General features: G+C 36.0%; 1 protein-coding gene across 10 annotated transcripts in view; it reads left to right on the top strand.

The window, feature by feature from the left end:
• Positions 1 to 1,239: 1,239 nt before the first annotated feature.
• The window catches only part of LOC128861695 (gamma-aminobutyric acid receptor subunit beta), a 153,392-nt gene continuing 139,401 nt past the window's right edge, over positions 1,240 to 15,230 (top strand). For 8 of the 10 annotated variants that reach the window (XM_054100006.1, XM_054100003.1, XM_054100001.1 and 5 more), the window contains exon 1: positions 1,240 to 1,427. The gene's annotated coding sequence lies outside the window, so the exon portion shown is untranslated. The other 2 variants (XM_054100000.1, XM_054099999.1) reach the window with 2 other exon arrangements.

Here is a 15,230-nt window from a genome sequence, read left to right as displayed (position 1 = left end):
TATAGAGAAAAATGAAATTGCTGATGAGCTTACCAAGAAGATGCCCACTGAATTTGTTTCAGAAGTCTTCCAGTCGGTCATCGGGGACTTGCACGACTTATTTCTCAGGAAAGTATCAGATGAAGCTCAATTTCTTCGTGTGGTACTTCGAGAATTTCATGGCAACAGTACAATAGACGCAGGACGCAGATAATGCTGGGGACTAAACACCATTCAATTTCCAAACTTGTCGCTGTGCTTAGTGGTCATTGGACTCTCGACACTCATGCAGACAAGCTGTGTGGACCTTTCACAGAAGGAGACTGTTGAGCATTTCCTCTGTGATTGTCCGAGTTTGGCAGCTAGACGTCACTGGGTGCTCTTTTCTTCGTCAGCCTGAGGCAGTGCGCCTACCTAAATGCCATCACCTTCTCTCACTTACATCAACAACTCTGGTTGGCTGCAGATATCTGCCCGTTGAAGCTCTCATAATGGTTTCAAAACGGTGCTTTAGTGCTTCTTGGCGGGTACCAAAGTGCACTTCAACCATTTTAGCTACCCATCTACTTTGAAAGTGCCATATAAATGAAGAAAAATATAATTTCATGCCGACTAATTTAAATTCGACTATAATATTTTCCATGCTAGAAATGCGCTCGACGGTTTTTCAGGCTATTGTTCGTATGTTTGATGAGAGCACTGAGTGATCAAACAGATGCCATGTAGACTGCCAATGTGCATTGCATACTTTATTACGACTACCGATTTTTTTCTAGTAGCCATTATATAATCGGAATTGAATATTAGTAAGTACAATTCAACATGCCAGACTATAAAGAATACTTTATCCGCAGAGGTTGGCAACTTGGCTGAAGTTTCAATATCTCAGTTGCTCTTTGACGCGAAACACATACCGAATACAGGCCACAAGCCCAGGAGTTAAAATCGCTGATACAAATTCATACAGAGGAAGAGAGAACACTTTGCATCGGCTAGGCTGCTTGTGTGTATGTGTTGATAAACACAATACTCACGCGTATGTGCCTGCACGCCATTTATACTTTTGGCTCCTCTTAAGCTTTGCTGCCTACTTTAAATCAATCTTTGTTTTTGCTATTATTGTACGTGTATATCGTGAGCCGAGCAAAACTCAACTAGGCGCACGAATTCACTCGCCAACAATCGGTTCAGCAGCTACGGCAGCTGCTGGACGCACCCTGAATTTTCTTCGTGATGTAAGTTCTGGGGCAGTCGGTCTTGCATATTCGCTTGTTTTACACACTTTCGGCTGGTCGTGCGCTCGAATCAAGTGAAGAAAAAAGTTTCATGGAAAAAATATTAGATTTTGTTAAAAAATTGAATTTAGTATGCAAAAATATGCATAATTCCAATTGTAGTTAAAGCAGAAGTTAAGTTTAGTTAAATTTTCTACTACGGCTAAGGAAAAAGTAATTATTTATTATGTATAAGATATCTAAAAAAATGGAAAAAAATGAAGTGGGCGAAAAGTGAAAAAGGCCATTGGTTCAAGAATTAGTTGAAAAGCTTACATGATGTGGGGAACTGAAAAGAAATAAGCCCCACAATGCAACAAAAAGCATTTAAAAATTAAAAAGTGTGTGAAATGTATTTGACCATTAAAATTGGCCAAGCGAAAATGGGAGAAATCTGATTGAAGCCAACATATAAAAATCCGTGCAACTTTTGGTATAAAATTTAAAATTAATTTGTGACAATCCCTCTGAAATTCAAAATTAAGGTTGTATGTTATTGAAAATGTTAACGAACAAATTAAAATTAATTTTTAACTAACTTTTTAATTAACACCAAGAAAAATATGTGAAAATCGGGTGTGCCTTACGTGCATTTCAATTAGTTTGCAGTCAAAAAGTAGTTCATCCTCAAGAAAACTGGTGCTTGGCTATGCTGAAAAACCCATTTTTGTTGTAAAAAAAATTGCAGCAATTTTAGGAATTTTAATTTTAGAGTGTTTAGATGTGTGTGAAACCAATGCGTGCATATATGTACGTGTATGTGTAGCATATATACATATGTATACTTTTGCAGGGGCATACAAATCATTCTCTTTACCGAACACTTGGCACTGTGGCAGTCCAAACTGATTTTTGTTGTCGACTTGGCTAAAAACGAACAACAATGCTTCACTTGCACGAATATGTACATGCGTGTGTGTGTGTGTTGGCTCAGTTGTATGCGTGTGAGTGTGCACCATCCGTACACCAGCACCGCTTCCTTAAAATAACAATTTTAGTTTATACGACTCTAAACGTTGGTTTCGCTCCAGTGCATTGCCGATCGGTTCGGTAATAAGTTCCAGATGGAGCGTACATATTGTACATAAGTATGCATACATACGAGTATAAGTACGTGCATACATACACATATGTAAATAATTGTCAAATCACAAAAGCAGTGCACACCTTCGCCAGACAACCATTTTCATGTACATAAATACACTCGCTCATACTCGAACACGATGAAAATCGCAAAACCGCCTTACATATAGTCGTACTCAACGGGAGCGCAACCAAATCATAGCTCTCCAAATTCACACTCAGCGGATATTCAGTCGGGTCACAGCAATTACTTTTGTACCGTTTCCTTCGCTTTGTGCAAGTTTGTTTTTGTTTCTCATTTTGGCTTTGCCTTAGTTGTTGGTTGGTTTCCAGGATTTCATACTTTTTTCTGCATTAGCGACATCATTAAATGTTTTCTGAGGTTCATGCAGGTTTATAGGCACACATATGAGTATGAGCTTACTAATACAAACAAAAATTTCGCTAAACAAGTATGCAGCGCCTTCCTAAACTGTGTGTGCACGTATTTATTTATTTATGTATGTATGAGTGCGCGTATTTGTGTCGATTAATTTTCGTGTCTGTATCTTTAGAATTTGGTATGTGTGCGTGTGCTTATGTGCACGTGGCAGACAGCAGTCGACTGCCATGGCTGACGACCTCTTTCGAAACACAAAATTTGCTCCGGTGCGCAATCAAACTCAATTGTTTGGAAGGTAGGCAAAGCGCGAAGTAAAAGCGAAATTTCGTTTATTGCTCGTTTGGCTTCCTCTGCATTGTTGCTTTCTTTTTCGCTTGATTTAACAGCTCTGGAATATATGCGAAAAAAACCGCTGACTTACTAAAGTAATCTTTAATTCAAATTTGCGCATTGAAAATATTAATATTAGTTTATCTTCACTCTGGTTTTATAATATAATTTGGTAAATATTTAATGTATTTTTAATCAAATTAAATTAAAGAACAACGATAGGTTACATGCAAATTTTAAAGTACTTAACGGTTTCTGTAACAGCAGAAACCTCAACTCCAACGTTGGGGAAAATACTTCTTTATGCAACATTAGTAAGTTCGAGCCGAAATGCTGTTGTTGCATATTTTAAGGGGCGCTACGGCCGAACCTGGTAAGCAATTTATACGGTATGACCAGCGGAGTATGAAATTATGAAACTTGTTAGCGTGGGTATGAAACATCAAGATGATAGAAAAAATCTTTATTAATTGCGGATGTCCTCTTTAGTAGGAAACTGAAAGTCCCCAAGTGCCTCACAGCTGAAATGAGGGGACGCTTAACTGACACCACTACACAGCGATCCTCCAAGCGTGCAATAGATGAGTAGGAAAGGTTTTGGTGAAGGAAAAGTGATCTCACCTAAGAACATGGAGTCCCTGAGCCTGCAGTTCCTCCTTGCCAGGATATCACTATAGTTATTAAATTTGAGAAGAAGTTCAGAATTGAACTGGTGTTTGCTATCTATCTATGTGTAGAGATCAACTGAAACAGACGCTTCCGAAATGAGCGAATTGTCATTCTGAGCGACAATCACGTAGCACTCAAGGTTGTGCCATCCTTTCAGAAATTAAACTTTCTAGGAATATATTATCGCATACGGTTCATTCGGATCCCAGCACACAGTGGTATAACTGGGAACGAAGGAGCTAGAGAGGTTGCGGCCTCGTTCTTAGAGTTATTCCGTGCTATGAGACAACACACCATCAGGGAGAAGCTTAGGAGTGGAAAGCAAAGGCTAAGAAGCGGGAGGTGACATCAAATTATGGGGTTAGACCAGGCGAAATGCTTACGGGGAGTATAATAAAATAAGGTTCAGGAAACTAATAATATTCGCAAAGGTTGAACTGAAATTAGTCACGGGTATTCTCACAGCTCACTGGTTTGCGTAGTCATTTGCCCAGGGTTGGTCCACTAGCTCCTGCCGTTTTTACAACCAGGACTCCAGCAAACCTTCCTCTCGCATGTGACGCTGTAGCACAAGGAGGATTAAGATATCTCGAAATCCACATTTGCTCGCCTCAACCCAGTTTTATCTTAGGTTTATTAAGTGAATTGGGTTTGGAAGAGATACGGTGATGAGTAGAGGGCACAAAATACCAAAAGGTCGAAGTATAAACTTCATTTTCATTCTTTCATTAATTCAATCCCTATTCTCAGGCGCAATTACAACATAAAAAATGTGAATCAGAACAGCAGTAGTTAGGCAATAACAATACCTCTGAAGCTGCAACCACTGAAAGCTGCGGAGGAGTTTGTAATCAAGCTTGTAGGAAACGATATATTTATAGTAAGTGATAGCCCGACTGCAATTTAAACTTCTGGCCATTTACTTTTATTCCTAATTTTCACTGAACAGTCGCCGATTTTTAGAAGAGTTAACTAATTATAGCAGAGCCCACCACACTTTGATCACAGCTTACAGATTACACTAGTCTACAAGGAAAAGTATCCGAAATAATTTAAACTAATATCTGCTTCTCTGTCCATGCAAAATTCGGATTGATAACTAAAATTAATTTATTAGTTTGAGTTTTCGAGATATCCTAACCTAAAAGTGCAAAAAACCCCATTTTTGCCCATATTTGAGGTTATGTAGCCTTGCAAATGTTTTCTTTCACCAAAATTAAAGGATGGCATCTTTAAATACAATCCTTCTTTTTTCAAATGGCGTTTTGTTTGCTCAAATATCATTTTTTTTCGCAGAGATATCGCATTTTGAAATTTTCATGTTTCGAAATTTTCCTACACCTGAAAATCGATTAAGATATCATAGACATGATATATTCGATTACTAATTTTCTTGGGTTTGAGGGCCTGAAATATATGGATTAATAGTATGTAAATTTGGAGTTTGTGGGAAAGCCTGCTCGCGGTATGATAGGGATGGTTTCTAGGGGTTAGGGCTGTGTGTGACTCGGTACCCAAAGGTCAGATAGTGTAGGGGTGTGGTGAGTCAGCACACTTATAGTGTGAGACAAAATTTTAAGAAAAATAAGACTCAATTCAAGAAAATTAGTAATCGACTATATCATGTCTATGTTATCTCAATCGATTTTCAGGTGTAGGAAAATTTCGAAACATGAAAATTTCAAAATGCGATATCTCTGCGAAAAAAAATGATATTTGAGCAAACAAAACGCCATTTGAAAAAAGAAGGATTGTATTTAAAGATGCCATCCTTTAATTTTGGTGAAAGAAAACATCTGCAAGGCTACATAACCTCAAATATGGGCAAACATGGGGTTTTTTGCACTTTTAGGTTAGGATATCTCGAAAACTCAAACTAATAGAGCAATTCTGAGGCCAGATTTGGATTCAGCGCATCATAAACCTTCGGAAATATATAGTCTGGTTTCTGGGTCTAAATGTTGGTTAAATTTTGTCGGCCTGTGTTATAAGAGGGAAACTGCATGCCTTATGAACCGACAAGTCACGTAAAAACGCATTGGTATTCGATTTGTCACATGTAGACTGCTGTTTATAGAAGTTTACATAAGCTCGTGAAAAATGCAACTTAAATACCATTTATTAGATCTTAAGGCAGACCACATCGAAATGGATTCCTAAGGGGTTATACGCAGTTATGAAGCAAATAAAAGACGGGTTGTCAAGGATTTATCCTGAAGAAACTTCAGAATATTTTAATTTGAAAATTTTTGGCGGTTATAAAAGCATCGTTCAAGAACGTAACACAATTTTTTAGTTATGAAAATGTTGATTATAGAGCGCGCTGCAGGCGATTTCTGGAACCTCCTTTAAAAAAAGACGATTTACGGTGTACATCGTAACTCAGGATTGGATTATCTGAAATCAAAAAACCAAACAAATTTTGTTAATATATTAGATTATCTAGTAATTAATCGTTCGGCTAATCAAAATAGTGAATTTTCACAAAATGGCAGCTTTAAAAGAAATGATTTCGATTTTTACGTTAAAATTTGGCCGTAAATTGATTATAAAATGGAAAATAAGTATCAGATTTACAAAAGGAACGATTAATTACTAGAAAATGTATCTTTAAAGATTGAGTTAAAACGGTTGACCGATCAAACAAGCCGTTTTCGAGATATCGTGTACACCGACTTGAAAAATGCCGTTTTGAAAAAAAACACGTTTAAAGTTTCAATACCTACCTTAAAACGTGCCGAGGCATCTCTACATATTTAGGTATAACTCCGAAAGTATTGCTTAGATCTACTTCAAATTTCGTGCGTATACTTTTGAATATATGTACATTACAAAAATGCAATAAAAAAAAATCGATTTTTTTGAAAGTCATAACTGCGTATAACCCCCTAAAGCGCCAAAACTTTTACTGAAGAAGTAAGATACATACTGTCGTCAGAATTCTTAGAGGACACTGTCTAATAAAGAAGCATGTGGGAAGCCTGGGCGCGCCTTCTCAAAGATATTTGAACCTCAGACTTTTCTGATCAGACTTTTTCGATTTTAGACGGAATGTAACATATTTCTATTATAGCTAACGACATGAGCTTCCAGCTGGCTTCATAGAATTTATGGATATAACTGTCCTCGAACAGGATGAAAAACGACCAGACCTGGGTGCCCAACCGAAAGTTTTAAAAAAGGTATTCAAGGGAGGGTTAAGCAGCTGCAAACACTTTTTCCACTATGTTACTACTTTGATATATAGAAACATCTTTCTTAGTTAATTTAAAAAAACGTATCAGAGATATTAGAGTTTGAATACGGAGAAAAATAAATCTAAACTGTAGCATCAAATCGTGTTTGTCTTCGACGACAAGTAATGCCATCTGCTCATATTAATTTGTATTGCATTAAGTCCACTGCTCTTCAGTAAAATGAGCCAGGATGTACTTACATCCTTATACTTTTTACAACAAGCATCGTATTCAAACTTCAGTAAATTGCCGCTTAACTCTGTTTGGGTGTTTGGCCCAGCTCCTTCTCTTATTTGCGGCGGGCGCCTTGATGCTGTTCCATAAATAGAGGGACCTATAGTTTTAAGTTGACTCCGAATGGCAAATGGCTTTTTTGAGGAGGTTTTTCGTGGCAGTAATACACTCGGAGGTTTGCCATTGCCTGCCGAGGAGCGGCCGCTATTAAAAACTTTGTCTTCATATTGATGTTTCGCTGAGATTTGAACCCACGTTCTCCGAATAGTAGTCACGCACCAACCCATTCGGCTACGGCTGCCCGATTATAATTCAAACTATATTTTTATATAAAATAAACAAAAAATTACATTATAATAAATAAAAATATAAATCAAATCAGCATATAATTTCAATCGGTACTCATTTTTGGGAAGAAATATCATAAAACCAAATTGGACACTCATTATTTTAAATAAAGATATAATTTTGTATAATATGTTTGTAATATTTTACATGGATGATAGCCTAGTTAGTTCGATTTACTGAATGAAATTATCTCAAATAATCAGTTTGGCCCAAGTTGACAATCAAAGCCTAAGTAATGTCAAATATTTTTGTATGCACATACATTTACTAAATATGAATGAAAGCCCTCTGCTATTCCTTTCGAAAAATAAAATTGAGCGGAGCACAATGACCCCTGGGAATATCCATTACCCAGATATCCACTAGCCAATATTCCCTATTGCATGGGTATGAATAATATTCTAGGCAGTTTCTTTTGCTCTCTTCTGCTATTTATCTTACTGCTTTGAACAAGTTTTAAAGTGTAAAAAAATGTGTAAAACAAAGTCAGAGGAGAGCAGAATGCACTGAAAAGCAAACTCATAAAAAGAAAATGGAAATGCGGCATATATGGGCGCGACGCAAGTTTGAGTTAAAGGATAATTAAAGAACATAAAAGTGTTGAACTCTTTCACGTGTGATGCAACGGCAAAGCAAACGACTGAGCAAGCAAGCAATTCGTATACCCAGGCTAATGCGGAGGTTAGGCGACAGGCTGGGCTACATGAATATATAATACATATGTAGATGTGCTTAGATGTCTGCGTGTATGTACGGGCTTATGTATATGTGGTTAACCCTCCATTTGCACTTAAATACATTTGTTTTTAATGATTTCCTTATGTTTTTTCTTACTAAATAATTATTGGTATTTTTCCAAACAAGTGACTTAGAATTATTTATTAATAATTTATAATTTCTCTAATTTGTTATTTTATTATTATCAAATATTGACTTGATAATAAAAATAAAATAAGTTAAAACAGAAATATTGTGGGAATGAAATTTTTTATATTTTAATCTGATAGAAATTTTCATGGCGTTTTATGATGCATTCAATGAGTCCAGTTTTTGACTACATACTTTTTCCAATAAATCAATGGTGGCTGGAACATTGGTTTCCAAAGAGTTGCTGGCCAGTCAGCATAAGCCAATGACTTAACATAGCCCCATAAAAAGTAATGTAGAAGTGTTAAATCGAACGAACGAGGGGGTTAAGAAATGGGACCATTCTAGAAATGAAAGTTGTCATCAAATTGATTTTGCAGCGTGCAAGCCGCACCAAACAGTCAATTTTAATGGATGTGATGGTAACTCGCTAACGGCTTCAAGATAGGGGTGCGCTCTAGATTTAAATAATATGAATAATTTTCCTTATTGACGTAGCCATTTAACTAGAAATCAGCTTCATCACTAAGCACAAATCCATGATAAAAAAGCTCATCTTCTGCTAGTTTCAATGAGCTTAATCAGCAAAAATGCGACTTAAACTATGGTAATTTGTTTTCAATTCTGGAAACCGCTGTATTTTATAGGCACGCAAGGCAAGATCCTTATGTAAAAGTTGCAATGCAGTCGAAGGAAAAAGGCCAGCAAGTTGAGAATGACGATGATTCGACATTTCGGCATTTTCTTCAACAGTTCGCGGTAGAACAGCAAATATACTTAAACTCTTCGGAACGTACAGTTTTTTGTGTTCATGATGGTTTTTAATCGAAAAGAATAACTTAAGTGCAAAAACGATCAATATTCGTATGCTCATAGTTTGTTCACTAGGCCGATTATGTTAAGCGTAAAATGAGCGAAGTGCTCTATGAGTTTCGCGAACAGATTTATTTTTTTTTTTTTTCAAAGTAAATTTCCATAATTTCAAAGCGTTAGACGGCATTGAAGGTTTCATGATGCCCTGTCAACTCTTACTGAACAGAAATGTCAACAAGGTTTAGCATTCTCAGCTGTCAAACCATAGTTATCGATATCGTTACTTCTCTATATCTATTTATCGATAGCTAAAGAAACACCCGATACTTATGTAGTGTTCACAAATAATGACTGTACAATCAGAGGCCGAAAATTAAACTACTCGCCTACTTTAGAGTCATAATATACACTGATAAAAACAATCTTTACAATTAGCTGTTTTAGAGGAAAGGCTGAAAAACCGTAGTAATATTGTACTTTTGAAATCCAACGTAGAATCTCTCTTGCCAACTAGTGTTCCTTCGAACTAAGTAGGTAATTGAGTTTTAAAATCCTCTCTTGAGGAGTAAATCTAACATTCTACAGGGCTCTCATCATGCCCGTCCTAACGTGTGGCGCAGAAGCTTAGACGATAACATTGTCCTGCCATCCGTATGAATAAATACGCTCCGGCTCTGAAAGTATTCGATGCAGTAACAACTGGGGGTAGCAGAGGGAGATAAATGCCTCCATAGGGACTTGGCTTCACTTGGTGTGTCCAACTGGCGCCGGTTACCACGAAAAGGAACCGACTGGCTTTCTTAAACTCGGCCAAAATCGCCTGAGCGGTTATTGCGTCAATCAAGAAGAAGAATACTTTTGCTTAGTCATTGGCTGTAAGCCTTTGGCAGAAGTCTAAAATTTTCTGTAACTATTTTGTAAAAAAGGTCTTTCCTAACCATTTTTCTCTTCTCCTCTACACAAATATAATCGATATTACAGATTTGTATCAAGGCAATCAAAATAATCCAATATTAATTGTTATTTCTGGATTAGTGCATTTTTGTATAGCTAATCCATTTTCTTAATGGCAGATAGGGGGAGCTTAGGTTGAAAATGGAGATAAATAACATAATTAATAATCGCAGTACCACTGGCTTATGAATCAAAAAACTATTCGAATGAAGAAAGTGCGAACGATGAATATAAGTGACTTTTTTTACTTCTTATAACTCCGCATTGCGGGCTATATAAAGCTTAAAGCAATCGAAATTTATTTTGCTTTTCGGTTAATAGCGAATGCGAGTTAGGGAATGATTTCGAATCATTCGAGCATATAAATATTTTTATTGGTTACCGATGTACAAAAAAATTGATTTTTCTTAAGTTTAAAGTCATCTCGATTTTTTCCACCTACTACTATAAAGTTGACACTCTATGCATCGTCCAAATATGACACTGATATTGCTCATTTAGAATATTGACTACCCAGATGTTTTGCAAAGAGTTAGACTAAAATTAATTTGAAGTTCTAACGATGTTAGAGAATAAATAAATATTTCGCGTGTACACTTCTGTTAGGTGTTCGGACGAGTTCCTCCTCCTATTTGAGGTGCGTCTATTGATGTTGTTCCACAAACGAGTGCTACTAATGATATAAATACAGATTGTTGCGCGAAAAGGTATTATGGGTATTATTTAATGATGGATCGAAAAAATTGGACTTACAATTAAATTATAAAAGCCTGCTAGGTCATTACATTTTTTCTTGTTGCAGAAAACTTTAATTTCCTTAAATAAAATAACTCTAGAAGTGCGATTTTTGTTTGCTATTTCGGTAAATAAGCTCCTTGAATGTGATGTGTATTCTTATAACTGGCTGTGTCAACATTTTTTCTCCTGTTTTCTTCGTTGATCTCTATCCTATATGACATGAAATTCTGGAAATATTACTTTAAAAAAAATCCAAGTAATTAATTAAATATATTAAACGACACGGCAGAATACACGACGCTTGCATGGACACACATCTGTTAAATAAAGCAAGCAGTTGTTCGTGCGCCTAAACGTATACTACTATGTTTGTTCTTTTAGTGTGTTTTGTGCTTTAGTGATGCCACATTTTTGGAATTGTGCAATAGTGCAAACTTGCATAATTTACTGCGTCATAACTTCCATCCTTTTGCTTGTGTGAGCTACCAAATACATTTTCTGTTAATATACCTATGTGTTGGTTTGACACACTAAAGGTGGCAATGTATACTTACCTTTCGGCTTGGCTAACCACAAAGCAAACTGCGGAAAATGTAGAGACTGAGAGTGAGCGAGATTGAGAGTGAGAGATTTTACTCCACCTCAGTAGGAGATAATATTAAAGAGAAATTGCAGGATATATGTGGAAATTTCGTTTCCTTTTGCAGCTACAATTTCTCTTCAATGCATTTAGCTTCTCTTTTGCATGAATATTCTCCACTTCTCGTTTCGTACATATGAGGAATTAGTTCTTTAGGTGAACTGCCTCAAGTTGTTTTCAGCTATAGTTGATCACATTGGTTGACGATGATTGTGACGACCTCGTCAAGTATACTGTTCTCGTGCGCGCTGCTTAGTCGTATTGCAATTTGATACGGTAGAATTTCTGTGAGCTTTAACTTTGATAAATTTCAAATATTTGCTATTTGTGATATTCCAGCAGGAATGGACATTTTCAGCACGAGTGTATATATAGCCGCATGCACACATACACATATACGCATACGTACACATTTAGGGATTCACTAATGTGTAGTGCAGTGATTTAAAGGAAAAGGATTTGGAAAACAGCAAAATCATTCTGTGGAAAGAATTCTTGGTAAAACAAAATAAAGGTGCATAAATTCAATAACAAGGCATGCCATGTGTTTCTTTGATATGAAAAATTAAAATTTATTTAAAAATTTTATATCAGAAAAAAGAAATTTTATGCGTTATACCAAATTAAATGTATAGACAATCGAAAAATGTGATAATTTGTGAAAAAATGCTATTTCTATTGGAATACAAGCTTTAGGAATATGTTTTTGAATGAAATGAGTGAAAAAATGTTTTCGAAGAATTGGTAAACATTAGCAAAAAAAAATATATATATAAAAAATAAAATATGTGAAGAATTGGCTTACTTAAGCAAAATTATATTCTAGTTGAGAAACAGAGAAAAATTAATACCCATAAATTAAAAACAAACAAAAAAATAAAAATTGATGGAAAAAAATTACCGAAAAAAACCTATTCCAAGTTACTGTGCAAAATCAGTGTCAGACGCTAAAGACGAAATAATAATAAATAAAAATACTGAAAAAAATACATTGGAAGTCAATTGGTATACACAAAAAAAAAAAAACCAAAAAAAAGAAACGTGTTCTTATTCCATTTTATCTTATCATTTGTAAACTCCTATGTTAAAATGATTTTGGGCAATAAATGAAATGAAATGAAAATCTTGGTTTGAGTGAACGAAAATGCCTTAAAAATTAAATAGCAGCGTCTAACAGTGAATACATTAAATAAAATGAATAAATAATTGGCGCGTACACTTTTGTTAGGGGTTAGATCGAGCTCCTCCTCCAATTAGTGCGTTTTGATGTTGTTCCACAAATGCGGGACCTAGAGTTTTAAGCCGACTTCGAACGGCAAATGGTTTTTATGAGGCCCATTAGACCTCGCCTATTAAAACAACTAACAACTAATAATTTTTTTACATTCTACACAACGTAATTGTTGTAAATAAGCTTTTCATGTATGTGTTTGCTTAGGTCGAAATTATATTTGCAGAAAATCTGAAAAATGTTCAACCCAGGACTGGCATGAGACTCAGTTATTTGAAGGCTCTCCATTGTGTTTTGACTTTATATAAGAATTTCGGTGAAATTCATTCACTAATTGTTTCACAACAAGTTGAATACAAGTCTGAAATAATACTGTGGGCAAAAAGTAAGGGGAATTTATTTATCAAACTTCGCGGGATTAAAATTACGCTCTAGTTATTTTTTTCATGAGTTGGTACCACTGTTAATAACATCTGGGCCAACTTTCATGTGAATGTCATTATAAGTAATATATTTACGCTTGTGTTTACCAAACGACCAAGAGTGCATTTTTCGATTTTTACAATGTCTGATTTGATTGAGCAGAGAAGTGCCATCAAATTTTGTTTGCGGAATGACAGTTCGGCTGCGGAAACGTTTAGAATGTTGCAGAAGGCATTTGGTGATTCGACCATGTCGCAGAAAAATGTTTATAAGTCGTACAAAGACTTCAAAGAGGGTCGAGAACGTGTTGATCACTTGGAGCGCTCCGGACGACCATCGACGTCGACAGATGACCAACACGTCAATAAAGTGAAGGAGTTAGTGCTCAAAAATCGTCGGTTGACTGTTAAAGACCTTACTGATATGATCGGAATATCAGAAGGATCTGTGAAAACCATTTTGAAAAACCATTTGGGCCTACGAAAAGTCAAATCTCGTTTGGTACCGAAAACTCTCAATTTCATGGAAAAATTCGTCGCGTTGATGTGTGTGAAACAATGCTTTCAGACTATCAGGACAAGCTCAAATGCATCATTACGGAAGATGAGACTTGGATTTATGCTTACGACCCTGAAACAACCGACCAATCAAGCGAATATCGTGCTAAAGGCGAGGCCAGACCGAAAAGAGCACGTCAAACTCGTTCAAAAATAAAGGTCATGATGACAGTTTTTTTCGATTTTCGTGGTGTGGTGCACTATGAATTCCTTCCACCTGGCCAAACTGTTAATAATAAGGAATATTATTGGAGCGTTATGCGTCGTTTATGTGAAGCAATTCGTCTAAAAAGGCCAGAATTATGGGCCAACAACTCTTGGTTTTTGCATCACGATAATGCACCGTCTGACACTGCACTCGTTCTTCGTGACCATTTCGCCAAAAATTGCACGCATATCGTTCCGCAACCACCGTATTCACCTGATTTGGCTCCATGTGACTTCATTTTACAACCAAATTCCCCTTACCTTTTGCCCACAGTTGTATACAATAGTAAGTGGAAATAGATAAAAGATGTTAATTTAAAAGTTTCGAAATGATGTCTTGTGCTACAAATTATGAAAGAAACGAAAAACATTCAATTAACATAATAAATCTGCGCTATATTTACGCGCTAACTTTGGGTGGCCGCTACAGCCTATGCAAGAGTTCCTGGACTTGCTATCCGCTGTGAGCACGAAACACCAAAATGATGAATGATTGATTGAAATGCATTTTTTTCTAATATCAGGCAATGACAAATTTACGAGTGTATTTCTAGCATGCGAAAGCTCCTCATAAAAATCATCTGCCATTCGGAGTCGGCGTAAAACTGTAAATACGTAAAATTTTAAATTTCAGTAATATGCGGTTCAAAAACAAATTTCGGAAAAGCAATCATTATGTGAGTAACGTCGTTCCTCGAAAATATGGGATTTTTTAGAACGAAAATGCCGATGTTGACAGGCTGTGGTTGTGGTAGCCGCGATAGCGGCGGAGTCTATCAAATCTATTATTTATCATTCAGCTGGTGAAATTTTTACTTTACTAAATTACATTTATTTGTTGGAGCGGTTTCACTGCTGAAGAAAACCTTTTCTTTACCCCTAAAAGGTGATTTAGTGCAGCGTTTCTTGACCCATTGTATGGAACAGATAGAAATGTCAATAAAGGAGCATTCGCTGCTTCCTTATTATTGCTTATTATATAAAGCCACTTAACGCCAATTCAAATTAAGAAAATTATCGGCTTAAGTTATTACGATTGCGATTTAAAATTGAGTATTTCCTATTGCTATATAAGGTTTTGGAATAATGGTAAAAAGAAGAGCAAGAACGAAAATTAAAATTTTTGGCGGAGTTATGTTCAAAATGATACTATTTTCGGTATAATAGGGTCTACCAAAATTTGTCGCGATCAAAAAGATGTTTCACTCAAGCACTATTTAATCTTATGTTGAAGAATTGTGCAACACTTGAATGAGATTGCTGCA

Source organism: Anastrepha ludens, chromosome 4 (genome assembly GCF_028408465.1).
Source record: "Anastrepha ludens isolate Willacy chromosome 4, idAnaLude1.1, whole genome shotgun sequence".
NCBI lineage: Eukaryota > Metazoa > Arthropoda > Insecta > Diptera > Tephritidae > Anastrepha > Anastrepha ludens.
Note: the sequence above shows the minus strand (reverse complement) of the source record. Positions and strands in the feature narration are given on the sequence as shown.